Below are 15,097 nucleotides of genomic sequence, written 5' to 3' on the forward strand. Positions count from 1 at the left end.
AACCTCTGCCTCCCGGGTTCAAGCGATTCTTCTGCCTCAGCCTCCCGAGTAGCTGGGATTACAGGTGCATGACCCCACGCCTGACTAATTTTTGTATTTTTAGTAGAGACAGGATTTCATGTTGGCCAGGCTGGTCTCTAACTCCTGACCTCAAGTCATCCACCAGCCTCACCCTCCCAAAGTGCTGGGACTACAGGCGTGAGCCACTGCACCCAGCCTCCATATTTTATACATTTAAATTAGGTTCCCCAAAGAAATAATATTTGAAATGACTATAGTATATATATTGATTCATTTATTCACCAAGCATTTACTGAAAGCCTACTGAGTTCCAGGTGCCATACTAGGCTCTATTAGCAAGATAAATTGGATTAATGACAGATCTGTTCAATCACAGCCACCATGTCCTACTGGACTTAATGCTTAAAACACACACACACACACACACACACACACACACACACACACACAGCAATTTGTTAGGAGCGTCTCTTCCTCAAGGGTATTGCTTTGAAGTCAACAAGACTTAGGCTTGAGTACACTTACTAGCCGTGGTATCGTGGACAAATAACACATTTTTATGAATCAAGTTTCTTATGTGTGAAATGGAAGATAATACCACCTGTTGTGCTGATCTGTTGTGAGAATTACATCTAAAACCCATAGCACACTGACAGGCACACAATATTTATTCAATAATGTGTACTGTTATTTATACTCCGTGTTCTTATCCTGTAGGTATTTTTTCCTCTAACTCCTAAATTACTGTGGAAGAAAATATCCTACAATTCAGAACTGGTGCTGATAAAGTATTAAACCTAAGTTTGCAAATATTAAGGGAGGTTTCATAGTAAATGTAACTGTATTTTAGTTAAATAGGGGTTACGTTAACCAGCATGATGCCTCCATATTGGAAATTCTTTTAAATTTCAGTCTGTGGCTATTTGATAAATACAAATAAATGTTGAGTCTAGTTTCAGCTATATCACTAACTGTTATGATTTTACTGGACAAATATCAAGTTACAGCCACCATAAGCTCACTTTCTACATTTTTGAGATGGGGGACACCATCATCTACATTTGTAATTATAATGTGACTACAATTACTTAGACATTGTCATTCCAAGGGGAGTCTCTTAACGATGAAAAAAAAAAAAAAAAAGCTAAGGGCATTAAGATTACTCCCTTTTTTCTTTTTTTTGAGATGGAGTCTCACTCTGTCACCCAGGTTGGAGTGCAGTGGTGCCATCTCAGCTCACTATATGCTCTGCCTCCCAGGTTCAAGAGATTCTCCTGCCTCAGCCTCCCGAGTAGCTGCGACTATAGGCGTGAGCCACCATACCGGGCTAATTTTTGTATTTTTAGTAGAGATGGGGTTTCACCATGTTGGCCAGGATGGTCTCCATCTCTCGACCTTGTGAGCCCCACCCTTGGCCTCCCGAAGTGCTGCGATTACAGGCATGTGCCACTGTGCCCGGCCAAGATTACTTCCTTTTCAAATGAATTCTTTCTGCAATTTTTCCTTACCTCTAGAAAACTTGAGTAGCACGTATTCCTCATTTCGCACTCCACCCCCAACCATTGATACCTACAATACTCACCTGAACAATGTTTTGAAAATTAAGTGACTCTCTTAAAGTGTTTTTATACACTTTAATACACATCTCTCTCTGGCTATCACATCCTTAATATTTATCATCTTCTCTTCATCACCAGCTTTCTGGAACACTCCTGTTAGCAGCTTCTCTACTGCCTCCTGTCTCTACTGCAAACTAGTTTCTGGCCATTTCACTTAATCTTTCTAACTAAGGAAGGTCCCAATCACAGTTTGTTTTATTTTTTTAAGACGGAGTCTCATTCGCTCTGTCGCCCAGGCTGGAGTGCAGTGGTGCCATCTCAGCTCATTGCAACCTCTGCCTCCTGGGTTCAAGCGATTCTCCTGCCTCAGCCTCCCGAGTAGCTGGGACTATAGGCATGCACCACAACACCAGCTAATTTTTGTATTTTTAGTGGAAATTTTAGCAGGGTTTCACCATGTTGTCCAGGCTCGTCTCGAATTCCTGACCTCAGGCTATCCGCCCGCCTCTGCATCCTAAAGTGCTGGGATTACAGGTGCCCGGCCAGGTTCCAATGACTTTCTAATGTCAATTCTAAAGAGTTATTTTTGAACTTCAACCTTCTCTCGATAGGATATGTCCCCTAATTTTTTCCGTTTGTCAGGTGCTTGTGCATGCTCCTGAAGACAAAGCAACATTTGGGAGGGGCGGGGTCTTATTTGAAGTATATGAGGAAGGTGCTTCCTTGCAATGATTGAGGGAGTTGGCAATTTTTAATAACCCCCAACCATTCTTCTTTATTTATTCAATAGCACCTGAGGGCCTGGTTGAAGAGAAAGACTTTGAGGTAGAGGGTGGGGCACAAGGGGCAAGAAAGCAGAGAGCAAACAGTTGCTGTCTCCCATCCTGTGTTGTTAGGTAGGAGTACATCATATTATTATAGTAGAGCTACACCTATCTATGTGTTCTTGATGAAGGCATTGTTTGCAAGTTGCTGTTTTTCAACAGCAACATCAGTACCATGTGATTACTGAACCCTTTACAGTTTGTCTTGCCTTTACTTGGAGAGGAGCTAGATGTATCCTGTTTCGGCTGTGCATTTGGCCAGCAATCATGGGCATGTGAATACGTGCCTTTGGTGTGTTTGTGTTCAATTCTCTTCATTTATTTTTGTGCCGTGGACTTTGTATTAGGTAAACTCATGAACTTATTCATAAGGAACTCAACATTTGTGGTGTATAAATATTTAAAGAATACATGAAAAAACAAGATGAAGGACAGGCTTATTTTCAGAGGTTTGTGCATGGTAACAGAAAACATACATTTTAATGAAATCATCTTTGTGCCAGTGACCATTTGACTATTCACTTTTTTTTTTTTGGGGGGACGGAGTCTCACTCTGTCGCCCAGGCTGGAGTGCAGTGGCACGATCTTTGCTCACTGCAAGCTCCTGGGTTCATGCCATTCTCCTGCCTCAGCCTCCCAAGTAGCTGGACTACAGGCGCCCCTCCACCACGCCCCGCTAATTTTTGTTTTTTGTATTTTTAGTACAGACGGGGTTTCACCATGTTAGCCAGGATGGTCTCGATCCTCTGACCTCATGATCCGCCCACCTCAGCCTCCCAAAGTGCTGGGATTACAGGCATGAGCCACTGTACCCGACCTGACTATTCCTTTTTTTTTTTTTTTTTGAGACGGAGTCTCGCTCTATCGCCCAGGCGGGAGTGCAGTGGCCGGATCTCAGCTCACTGCAAGCTCCGCCTCCCGGGTTTACGCCATTCTCCTGCCTCAGACTCCCGAGTAGCTGGGACTACAGGCGCCCGCCACCTCGCCCGGCTAGTTTTTTGTATTTTTTAGTAGAGACAGGGTTTCACGGTGTTAGCCAGGATGGTCTCGATCTCCTGACCTCGTGATCCACCCGTCTCGGCCTCCCAAAGTGCTGGGATTACAGGCTTGAGCCACCGCGCCCGGCCCCTGACTATTCACTTTTAAGAAGTGGAAAAAAAATTCCTGAGTTTTTTCAATAACTTTTAGAAAAATCTGTGTAGCATGTTCTGAGTTTGATCCACTGTTCATTTAATTATATAATAGGACTTCAATTTTAAAAGTGTATAAAAGCTTGTAGAAAGATTTGGCTTATTAAAAAGATTATGATGTGAAAAGCTAGCTCTAAAGTATTAAAGCTTTATTTTTCCCCCGTTCTGAATTAAAATAGGAAGGGAGAGAGGAAGACAAGTCAGTGTTAAGGCCACGAGGTTGAATCATCTAAGGAAATGAGTCAGTGACTACAAACCATAACTTTCCTTTTTCTGGGGCTTTGACTTGGAGAGCTTAATGTTGAATCATTTGAAAAATCTTGCTTGATATCAGTGAATTTAAAATAAGGTTCTTTTTTGTTTTGAGAAATCTTGTAATATTACCTGGATTCATTTATTTTTTATTTTTATTGTTTTGTGACACGGAGTCTCGCTCTGTCACCAGGCTGGAATGCAGTGGCGTGATCTCAGCTCACTGCAACCTCCACCTCCCGGGTTCAAGCGATTCTCCTGCCTCAGCCTTCTGAGTAGCTGGGACTACGGGCACACGCCGCCAGCTAATTTTTATATTTTTAGTAAAGACAGGCTTTCACCATGTTGGCCAGGATGGTCTCTATCTCTTGACCTTGTGATCCGTCCACCTCAGCTTCCCAAAATGCTGGGATTACAGGTGTGAGCCACCACACCCAGCTGGATTCATTTATTATTTCAACAAATACTCAGTAGAAAAAAGTAGTAGGTATATTCTTCAAACCAAAAGACATGTAGTGGTTTGAAAATAAGGGTAATGTATCAGTATCTTTGTATGTATATTTAGCTCTAGGTAATCAATAGTGATTCTTAATCCGCTTTTAAAACAAGTTTTTTAGGCCGGGCGCGGTGGCTCAAGCCTGTAATCCCAGCACTTTGGGAGGCCGAGACGGGCGGATCACGAGGTCAGGGGATCGAGACCATCCTCGCTAACACTGTGAAACCCCGTCTCTACTAAAAAAATACAAAAACTAGCCGGGCGAGGTGGCGGGCGCCTGTAGTCCCAGCTACTCGGGAGACTGAGGCAGGAGAATGGCGTGAACCCGGGAGGCGGAGCTTGCAGTGAGCTGAGATCCGGCCACTGCACTCCAGCCCGGGCGACAGAGCGAGACTCCGTCTCAAAAAAAAAAAAAAAAAAAACAAAAAAAAAAAACAAGTTTTTTGAGGTTGATAATTGATGACTCATTATTGGACTTAGGATAAACCTAGAATGCTGGTAGCTATTGACATGTCGTATTTCTATTTGATATGCTGAAGTTTTTTTCCTAGTCATGAATTGTTTCTTAGGAACCCTGAGCCCATAACCGAAATAAATGCATTGCATTTTGGCTTATTTTTGAAACTTTAAAAATCTCAAATGGTGCTGGGCGTGGTGGCTCACGCCTGTAATCCCAGCACTTTGGGAGGCCAAGGCGGGCGGATCACGAGGTCAGGAGATCGAGACCATCCTGGCTAACGTGGTGAAACCCTGTCTCTACTGGAAATATAAAAAAATTAGCCGGGCATGGTGGCAGGCACCTGTAGTCCCAGCTACTCTGGAGGTTGAGGCAGGAGAATGGCATGAACCTGGGAGGCAGAGCTTGCAGTGAACCGAGATCACACCATTGTGCTCCAGCCTGGGCAACACAGCAAGACTCCATCTCAAAAAAAAAAAAAAAATCTCAAATGTAATTAATGATCAAGTCTGGGGGTAAAGATAGATAGGTCCCTCAAAGTAAACATTGGCATACTATATAAAAAATTCTTGACCTTTTGTGATGGATTGCTTATCTTTATGACTTGGACTCATTTTATAAGATTGGGTTACATTTTTAATTCTCTCCAACTCATGGGTAATCTTGATTTATGACAGTAAATGCATTTTACACAAGAACCTAATATTTAGAAACTTACTGAAGTATCTTAAATCCTATTTTTGTCATTAAGACAAACTTGAATTAAAGACTGAAACATTACATTTTTATTTTTTTTGTTTAGTATAATAATATGGTAGTGGTATCTTAGGGGAAATGTTTTGAATAAATACTAATATATATTTTTCTTTTGTTATTTCTTGGGTATCTTGTTGAATACAGTATGGATTTTAGACTAGCATGACAAGATTTCTAAATTGCCTTCTGGTCAAGCATGATGGTTCACACCTATAATCTCAGTACTTTGGGAAACCAAGATGGAAGGTTTACTTGAGGCCAAGAGTTTGAGACCCACCTGGGCAACATAGTGAGACCATGTCTGTTTTGTTTGTTTGTTTGTTTGTTTGTTTTCATTAGAGATGGGGTTTTGCCATGTTGGCCAGGCTGGTCTGAACTCCTGAGGCTCAAGTGAACCACCCACCTTGGCCTCTCAAAGTGCTGGGATTAGAGGTGTGAGCCCCCACACCCAGCTAGACCACATCTCTTTTTAAACAATCAGTCAATATGGTTGGCAGGGCTATTGTTTCCATATGCTTAGACATCCTAGACATGTTAATTTTCTCCTTTCAAACCTATGGTAATTTCTAGGTTCTTTTTCTTGCTGCATGTCCCAGTCTAATAAAACCTGAAGTGTTACCTACTAATACACCTCAGAGTCCATGCTGCTTTGCTGAGCATCAAAATAGTGATTTAGGAAATTGTGATTTCTGGATTCTGGATTACAGTGTTAGAAATACCCAAGAAATTAGGATCTGGAAACATCCTATGTATGATGCTATGAAGGCCATTCATTGAATGGAAAGAGGATTGAAGATGGAAGAGAACCTCCTTTCCTCATATAAGCCATATATGATACTTCTTATCTTTTTTTTTTTTTTTTTTTTAGACGGAGTTTCACTCTGTCCTCCAGGCTGGAGGGCAGTGGAGGGATCTTCTTGGCTCATTGCAATCTCCACCTCCTGGGTTCAAGGGGTTCTCCTGCCTTAGCCTCCCGAGTACCTTGGATTACGGGTGTGTGACACCACACCTAGCTAATTTTTGTAATTTTAGTAGAGACAGGGTCTTGCCATGTTGGCCAGGCTGGTCTCGAACTCCTGACCTCAAGTGATCCACCTGCCTCGGCCTTCCAAAGCGCTGGGATTACAGGCATGAACCATTGTGCTCAGCCCTTCTTACCTTTTTTTTTTTAACAAGAATTTTTAGTTTCCTCTCTGACAGGATTGATTTGGGAAAAGAGCTTTGAGTTTTGAGTCAGTAGACTCAAATAGATAGAACTATGTTTGAATTCCAACCCTGACCTCAATAGCTAAGTGACACTGGAAAATCTCTCTCTTTGTCTCAGTTTTCCTGCTAAAAATGGGGATGGTAATGTTCACCCAGCAAGGTTTTATCACAAAAAGTGGTAACTTATGAGAAAGTCCCTATCTGGCATGGTAAGCACTCAAGAGAAGTTAATTCTATTTTCCTTCTTCCTTCTGGTTTAATAATTTAAAAAATTAAATCATGCAGCCACAAAAAAGAACGAAATTATGTCCTTTGCAGCAACAACAATGCAGTTGGAGGCCATTATCCTAAGTGAATTAACAGAAACAGAAAACCTAATACCACACATTGTCACTTTTAAGTGGGAGCTAAACATTGGGTACACACGGACACAAAGATGAGAACAATAGACATTGGGGATTCAAAAAGGCAGAAGACAGGAAGGGGGGCCAGGTTTGAAGAACTACTTGTGTTCATTACTTGGGTGATGGGATCATTAGAGGCCTAAACCTCAGCATCACACAATATACCCATGTAACAAACCTGTGCATGTACCGTCTGAATCTTGGATAAAAAAAAAGCAGGCCAGGAGCAGTGGCTCATCCCTGTAATCCCAGCACTTTGGGAGGCCGAGGTGGTTGGATCACTTGAGGTCAGGAGTTCGAGACCAGCCTGGCCAACATGATGAAACCCCGTCTCTACTAAAAATACACAAATTAGCTGGGCACAGTGGCGGGCGCCTGTAGTCCCAGCTACTTGGGAGGCTAAGGCAGGAGAATTGCCTGAACCCAGGAGGCTGATGTTGCAGTGAGCCGAGATTGCGCTGCTGCACTCCAGCCTGGGCGACAGAGCGAGACTCCATCTCAAAAAAAAATATGTACACACACACACACACACACACACACACACACACACACACACACACATATATTCAGTGAAAAAGATATTATCGATATTCTCAAGGTGATAAGAAACTGACTATTTGTTGTACCTTTTAATAGATGACAATTGAGAGCAGGCATGATTGATTCAAGAATGCTATTAGTTTTTTTCCTTTAACTACACAGAATGTGTAGTCATCAATTCTTTGACTAAGAGGAAGGAGTGTCAAGAGGGAAGCCTGAAAAAATCTTGAAGAGGTTTAAATGCTTTTGTCTAATTATCTGAGTCACTCCTCAGGGTGGAGTTTCTGTGGCATGGCTCCCTGCCAGCATAATTTTCAGCTGGAAAGAGAGAGCAGTTGGGCGAACAAACACTGTAACCAAAATGACCACTCTGACACTGGAACCAGCTTTACATACAAACATTTTCTCTATTATCTCAGAAATAATCATGGAAATATACAAGCATTTCCTCTTCTGAACCATATTAATTTTCTAAGAATGCGTGTATATTCAGTTACAAACATATTTGAAACAATTCCAGAGAACAAACAAGTGTGGGCCACTTACTCGTGGGGATGTGGCTGTTCTGCACAGCTTTGAGATGTAGGAGAAAAAAGTATGACTTCCTTCTGTTTAATGATTGTTTTAGGGTGCTTTGATTACTGCAGAAAGCTAAATCTACTTTTTAAAATTCCATGCAAATCTCGTTGAAATGAATTCCAGTGACTAATATATTTGAGAAACTTTCTTGGAAAAAAGAATTACAATTGATATATTTAAACAACTGGTATTCATAATATAGAAATATAATTAGACTAATGTGTTCAGTATTTCAATCAAGCTTGATGTTCTTGATCATTAAAGACTTATTTTTCAGCCGGGCGCGGTGGCTCACGCCTGTAATCCCAGCACTTTGGGAGACCGAGGCGGGCGGATCACGAGGTCAGGAGATCGAGATCATCCTGACTAACACAGTGAAATCCTGTCTCTACTAAAAACACACAAAATTAGCCCGGCGTGGTGGCGGGCGCCTGTAGTCCCAGCTACTCGGGAGACTGAGGCAGGAGACTGGCGTGAACCCGAGAGGTGGAGCTTGCAGTGAGCCGAGATCGCGCCACTGCACTCTAGCCTGGGTGACAGAGCGAGACTCCATCTCAAAAAAAAAAAAAAAGACTTATTTTTCTTTGGGAGGCCGAGGCAGGTGGATTGCTTGAGCCCAGGAACTCAAGACCAGCTTGAGCAACATAGTGAAACCCCTTCTCTACAAAAAAATACAAAAATTTGCTGGGTGTGGTGGTGCAAGCCTGTAATCCCAGCTACTCAGGAGACTGAAACAGGAGGATCTTCTGAGCCAAGGTCAAGCCAAGATAGGGCCACTGCACTCCAGCTTGGGCAACAGAGTGAGACCGTATCTAAAAAAAAAAATAGGCCGGGCACAGTGACTCACACCTGTAATCCCAGCATTCTGGGAGGCTGAGGCAGGCAGATCACTTGAGGTCAGGAGTTTGAGACCAGCCTAGCCAACCATCATGGCGAAACCACGTCTCTACTAAAAATATAAAAATTAGCCGGGCATGGTGGCGGAGCTGTAATCCCAGCTGCTCGGGAGCCTGAGGCACTAGAATTGCTTGAACCTGGGAGGCGGATGTTGCAGTGAACCGAGATCGCGCCGCTGAACTCCAGTCTGGGCAACAGAGCGAGACTGTGTCTCAAAAAATAAAAATAAAAAATAAATAAAAACAAAAAATATGCTGGGCGCAGTGGCTCACATCTGTAATCCCAGCACTTTGGGAGGCCGAGGCAGGCAGATCACCTGAGGTCAGGAATTCAAGATCAGCCTGGCCAACATGGCAAATCCCTGTCTCTAGCTAAAAATGCAAAAATTAGCCGGGGGCAGTGGTGTGCACCTGTAATCCCAGCTACTTGGGAGGCCGAGGCAGGCTAATTGCTTGAGCCGGGGAGGCGGAGGTTGCAGTGAGCCGAGAGCCTGGGCAACAGAGCAACACTTTGTCTCAAATAAATAGATAAATAAATAAATAAGACTTAATTTTATTTATTTATTTTTGAGACTGAGTTTCACTCTTGTTGCCCAGGCTGGAGTGCAACCGCACGATCTCGGCTCACTGCAACCTCCGCCTCCTGGGTTCAAGCAATTCTCCTGCCTCAGCCTCCTGAGTAGCTGCGATTACAGGCCCATGCCACCAAGCCCCGCTAATTTTTTGTATTTTTAATAGAGACGGGTTTTCACCGTGTTAGCCAGGATGGTCTCGATCTCCTGACTTTGTGATCCACCTGCCTCGGCCTCCCGAAGTGCTGGGATTACAGGAGTGAGCGAGCCACTGTTCCCAGCCTATTTATTTTTAAAATTTATTTTAATTTTTTACATCTGGGAAGCTGTGAAAAACTTTTTTTTTTTTTTTTTTTTTGAGACGGAGTCTCGCTCTGTCGCCCAGGCTGGAGTGCAGTGGCCGGATCTCAGCTCACTGCAAGCTCCGCCTCCGGGGTTTACGCCATTCTCCTGCCTCAGCCTCCCAAGTAGCTGGGACTACAGGTGCCCGCCACCTCGCCCGGCTAGTTTTTTTGTATTTTTTAGTAGAGACGGGGTTTCACCGTGTTAGCCAGGGTGGTCTCGATCTCCTGACCTCGTGATCCGCCCGTCTCGGCCTCCCAAAGTGCTGGGATTACAGGCTTGAGCCACCCCGCCCAGCCGAAAAACTTTTATTTATTTATTTATTTTTCCCTGAGATGGAGTCTCACTCTGTCACCAGGCTGGAGTGCAGTGGCACAATCTCGGCTCACTGCAACCTCCGCTTCCCGGGTTCAAGTGATTCTCCTGCCTCAACCTCCCAAGCAGCTGGGACTACAGGCGTGCACCACCATGCCCAACTAATTTTTTTTTTTTTTTTTTTTTTTGTATTTTTAGTAGAGACAGGGTTTCACCATTTTGGCCAAGGTGGTCTCGATCTCTTGACCTTGTGATCCAACCTCCTCATGATCCACCCGCGTCGGCCTCCCTAGGAAAGACTTTTTTTTTCTTTTTTTGAGACGGAGTTTTGCTCATGTTTCCTATGTTGGAGTGCAATGGGGAAATCTCGGCTCGCTGTAGCCTCCACCTCCCAGGTTCAGGTGATTCTCCTGCCTCAGTCTCCCGAGTAGCTGGAATTACAGGCATGCCATGCCCAGCTAATTTTGTATTTTTAGTAGAGACGGGGTTTCACCATGTTGGTCGGGCTGGTCTCAAACTCCTGATCTCAGGTGATCCACCCTCCTCGGCCTCCCGAAGTGCTGGGATTACAGGCATGAGCCACTGCGTCCAGCCAGAAAGATTTATTTTTAAAGAACACAATTAGGCCGGTTCAGTGGCTCATGTCTGTAATCCCTTCGGGAGGTTGCGGCAGGCAGATCACTTGAGGCCAGGAGTTTGAGACCAGCCTTGCCAACATGGTGAAACCTCATCTCTACTAAAATAGTCCCAGCTACTCAGGAGGCTGAGGCATGAGAGTCGCTTGAACCCAGGAGGTAGGTGGAGGTTGCAGTGAGCCGAGATCCCGCCACTGCCCTCCAGCCTTGGTGACAGAGTGAGGCTCCATTTCAAAAAAAACAAAAACAAATAAACAAAAACAAAACAAAACAAAAAAAACTTTGGGCAAAGATTGCATAGGATATAATTATACTAAAAGATTATTAGTGTTTAAACCTGAAATTTAAATTTAATGAACTGTCCTGTATTTTATTTGACAATTCTACCACATGGATTAAATGAGGAAAGTCTTCGTAAGTACTTAGAACAGTGGTGGTACAAGTAAGTGCTCAATAAATGGTAGTCTTTATTTTTTCTTTTTCTTCTGCCCACATGTTCTGCAGGAATTATTTTTGAAACTAAAAATGATAACTAATACTTTACAAATGATGGAAAACTCAGGTTAAATAATTTGCATTTGGTTCCATAGATAAAAAGTAGTTCATCTGGATTATAAAATGCTGCGGCCACTTTAGAAAAACAGTTTGGCAGTTCTTCAGAATGATAAACAAAGAGTTAACCATATGATCTGGCAATTAAGTCCACCCACACTTCAGGGTAGGGGATTAAATACAGGAGTAGATACCAAGAGGTGGAGATTATGGAAGGCCACCTTAGAAGCTGCCTACCATAATATGGGATGGTTATCTGTCCAAATTGGGACTGAGGATACTTCTGTATGCCACTCTGATGGTTTGCTCAGCTTTTTTTAGATGGGAAAGCAAAAGGTTAATATATGTCAGTAAAGTCCAGTCTCTCCATACCTTGGAGGATGGAGGCCATTTTTGTTTTAAACCAGTGGAAGAAAAGGGATTTGAGTATGAAAATGCTGTAGGAGAGTGACTTTAAAATTGGTTTATCTTCCTTATTAAGGTAAGGGACTTGCCTTCCTTATTTCATTTTAACTTCAAATTTTTTTCTTTTCTTTTTTTATACAAGTGTGGCACAGATTGTCTAGCAATTCACAGAATTCATTTCCTTTCCTTCTTCTGTGTACTAATAGACTACATTTCCCACCCTGCGTCGCAGTTAGATGCAGCCTCACAACTGAGTTCTAGCCAGTAGAATGTGAATCAAAGTGATATATATTGATTCCTGGTTTCATCCATAAAATCCTCTCTCAAGTTCTCTTCCATGCTACTTTCCTTTCTTCTGACTTTAATACAGAATATCACAGCTTATTTGAGGATGGAGGAGTCCTAAGATATAAGGAATAGGTTTTCTAGACGGATCTTTGTAGAAGGGCTGACCAGGAACTCATTTTGGACTAACTATGGGCGAGAAATAAACTTTTCTGGTTAAAAAATTTAGAACTTGGCACTCCCTATTCTAGTTTCAGTAAAGGAGAATAACTTAACCATATCACTACTAAAGAATTGAAATTCTCCCTTTAACTAAGAGAAGTGCTTTGTTATTGTTTGTTTTTGAGACGGGGTCTTGCTCTGTCGCCCAGACTGGAGTGCGGTGGCATGATCACAGCTCACTGTAACCTTGAATTCCTGGGCTCAAACAATCCTCCCACCTTGGCCTCCCAAAGTGCTGGGATTATAAGCATGAGCTATACTTCTTATTTTTGGCCTATACGTTTTATTTTTCAACAAACTGTTGGCTACCCTAGACTCTGTAAACTTCAGAGAGAATAGCTGCTGCAAAAAGCCATAATTAGTGGAATATATGTGTGCCTACACATTCTAGCTCGCTTCGAAAAACAATTTGTCATTAGATACATGTTTGAACTATCAAGTGAGTTTTTTTTTTCTGAGATGGAGTCTCGTTTTGTCACCTAGGCTGCAGTGCAGTGGTGCGATCTCAGCTCACTGCAACCTCTGTCTCCCGGGTTCAAGTGATCCTCCTGCCTCAGCCTCCTGAGTAGCTGAGATTACAGACCCAGCTAATTTTTTTTTGTATTTTTAGTAGAGATGGGGTTTTACCATGTTGGCCAGGCTGGTGTCAAACTCCTACCTCAGGCGATCTGTCTGCCTCGGCCTCCCAAAGTGCTGGAATTACAGGTGTGAGCTACCAGGCCTGGTTCTTTTTTTTTTTTTTTAAATAGAGACAGAGTCTCCCTATGTTGCCCAGGCTGGTCTTGAACTCCTGGGCTCAAGGGATCCTCCCGCTTCAGCCTCCCAAAGTGCTAGGATTACGTTGTAAGCCACCACGCCCGGCCACTATCAAGTGAATATTAATCTTTGTGTCATAAAGACTCTCATGAATTTGTTGGCTATAGGGTGTGCTATTGCTTGAAAAATATGTATATATATATATAAAATAATGTGAGCATGCTGTATTATACACACACACACACACACACACACACACACATTTGGTATGTTTTCTGCAGCAAAAACAAAGACAAAAAAAAAAAAAGATAGGCAACTATAGCCTAAACAATTAGGGACTTATTTCCTGACAGTGGTAAACCCAAGAAATACGCAGTTCTGGCCTGGTGTGGCTCAGGGATTTGGTCAAGAACCCCAAAATGTGTGTTTTACCAGTCTATAATCCTTAGTGTGCTGGTTTGTGGATTTATGATTCCAATATATCTGCTGCAGCTCTAGGTACTTGTGCTTGTTTTCCTTTTTTTTTTTTTTTTTTGAGACGGAGTCTCGCTCAGTCGCCCAGGCTGGAGTGCAGTGGCGCCGTCTCGGCTCACTGCAAGCTCCGCCTCCCGGGTTCACGCCATTCTCCTGCCTCAGCCTCCCGAGTAGCTGGGACTACAGGCGCCCGCCGCCACCCCCAGCTAATTTTTTGCATTTTTAGTAGAGATGGAGTTTCACCGTGTTAGCCAGGATGGTCCCAATCTCCTGACCTCATGATCCACCTGCCTCGGCCTCCCAAAGTGCTGGGATTACAGGCGTGAGCCACCGAGCCTGGCATCTTGTGCTTGTTTTCAAGGCAGGAAGGAAAAGGAGGCAGAACCATTGGCCAGAATTCATCGCATGGCCTTTCCTAACTACAAAGACGTTTCAGAAAAGGAGCACTTACCTTCTATCCTCTCTAGTGGAAGGGGACAGGATGAAAGAGATTGATAATGGGTTTTTAGTTAGTTTTGTTTTTTTTTTTTTTTTTTTTTTTTTTTTTTTTTTTTTGAGACGGAGTCTCGCTCTGTCGCCCGGGCTGGAGTGCAGTGACCGGATCTCAGCTCACTGCAAGCTGCGCCTCCCAGGTTTACGCTATTCTCCTGCCTCAGCCTCCCGAGTAGCTGGGACTACAGGTGCCTGCCACCTCGCCCGGCTAGTTTTTTGTATTTTTTAGTAGAGACGGGGTTTCACCGTGTTAGCCAGGATGGTCTCGATCTCCTGACCTCGTGATCCGCCCGTCTCGGCCTCCCAAAGTGCTGGGATTACAGGCTTGAGCCACCGCGCCCGGCCGAGTTAGCTTTATCAAAGAAAATCATGGTCAAAACACCTGGCTGGGAGTGATGGCTCACGGCCGTAATCTCAGCACTTTGGGAGGCCAAGATGGGGGCCGATCACGAGGTCACGAGACCATCCTGGCCAACATGGTGAAACCCAGTCTCTACTAAAAATACAAAAATTAGCTGGGCGTGGTGTAGCACGCCTGTAGTCCCAACTACTCTGGAGGCTGAGGCAGGAGAATTGCTTGAACCTGGGAGGCGGAGGTTGCAGTGAGCGGAGATCATGCCACTGCACCACTCCAGCCCTGCACAGAGCTAGACTCCGTCTCAAAAAAAAAAAAAAAAAGAAAACAAGAAAAGAAAAGCTAGGAGACACTGTTTTAAAAGTTCTTTTGGACCAGATTTAGATAAGCCAAGAGTAGGAAATTCCAGGTAATGGGTCAGCAAGAGCTAAGAAAGGAATGAACATTGTGGGTTGGTTCACAGGACATTGATGAGCCGAGCCCTATTAGGTGGAGAATAATGTTGAGAAGCA

The sequence above is a fragment of the Rhinopithecus roxellana genome, chromosome 5, assembly GCF_007565055.1.
Source record: "Rhinopithecus roxellana isolate Shanxi Qingling chromosome 5, ASM756505v1, whole genome shotgun sequence".
NCBI lineage: Eukaryota > Metazoa > Chordata > Mammalia > Primates > Cercopithecidae > Rhinopithecus > Rhinopithecus roxellana.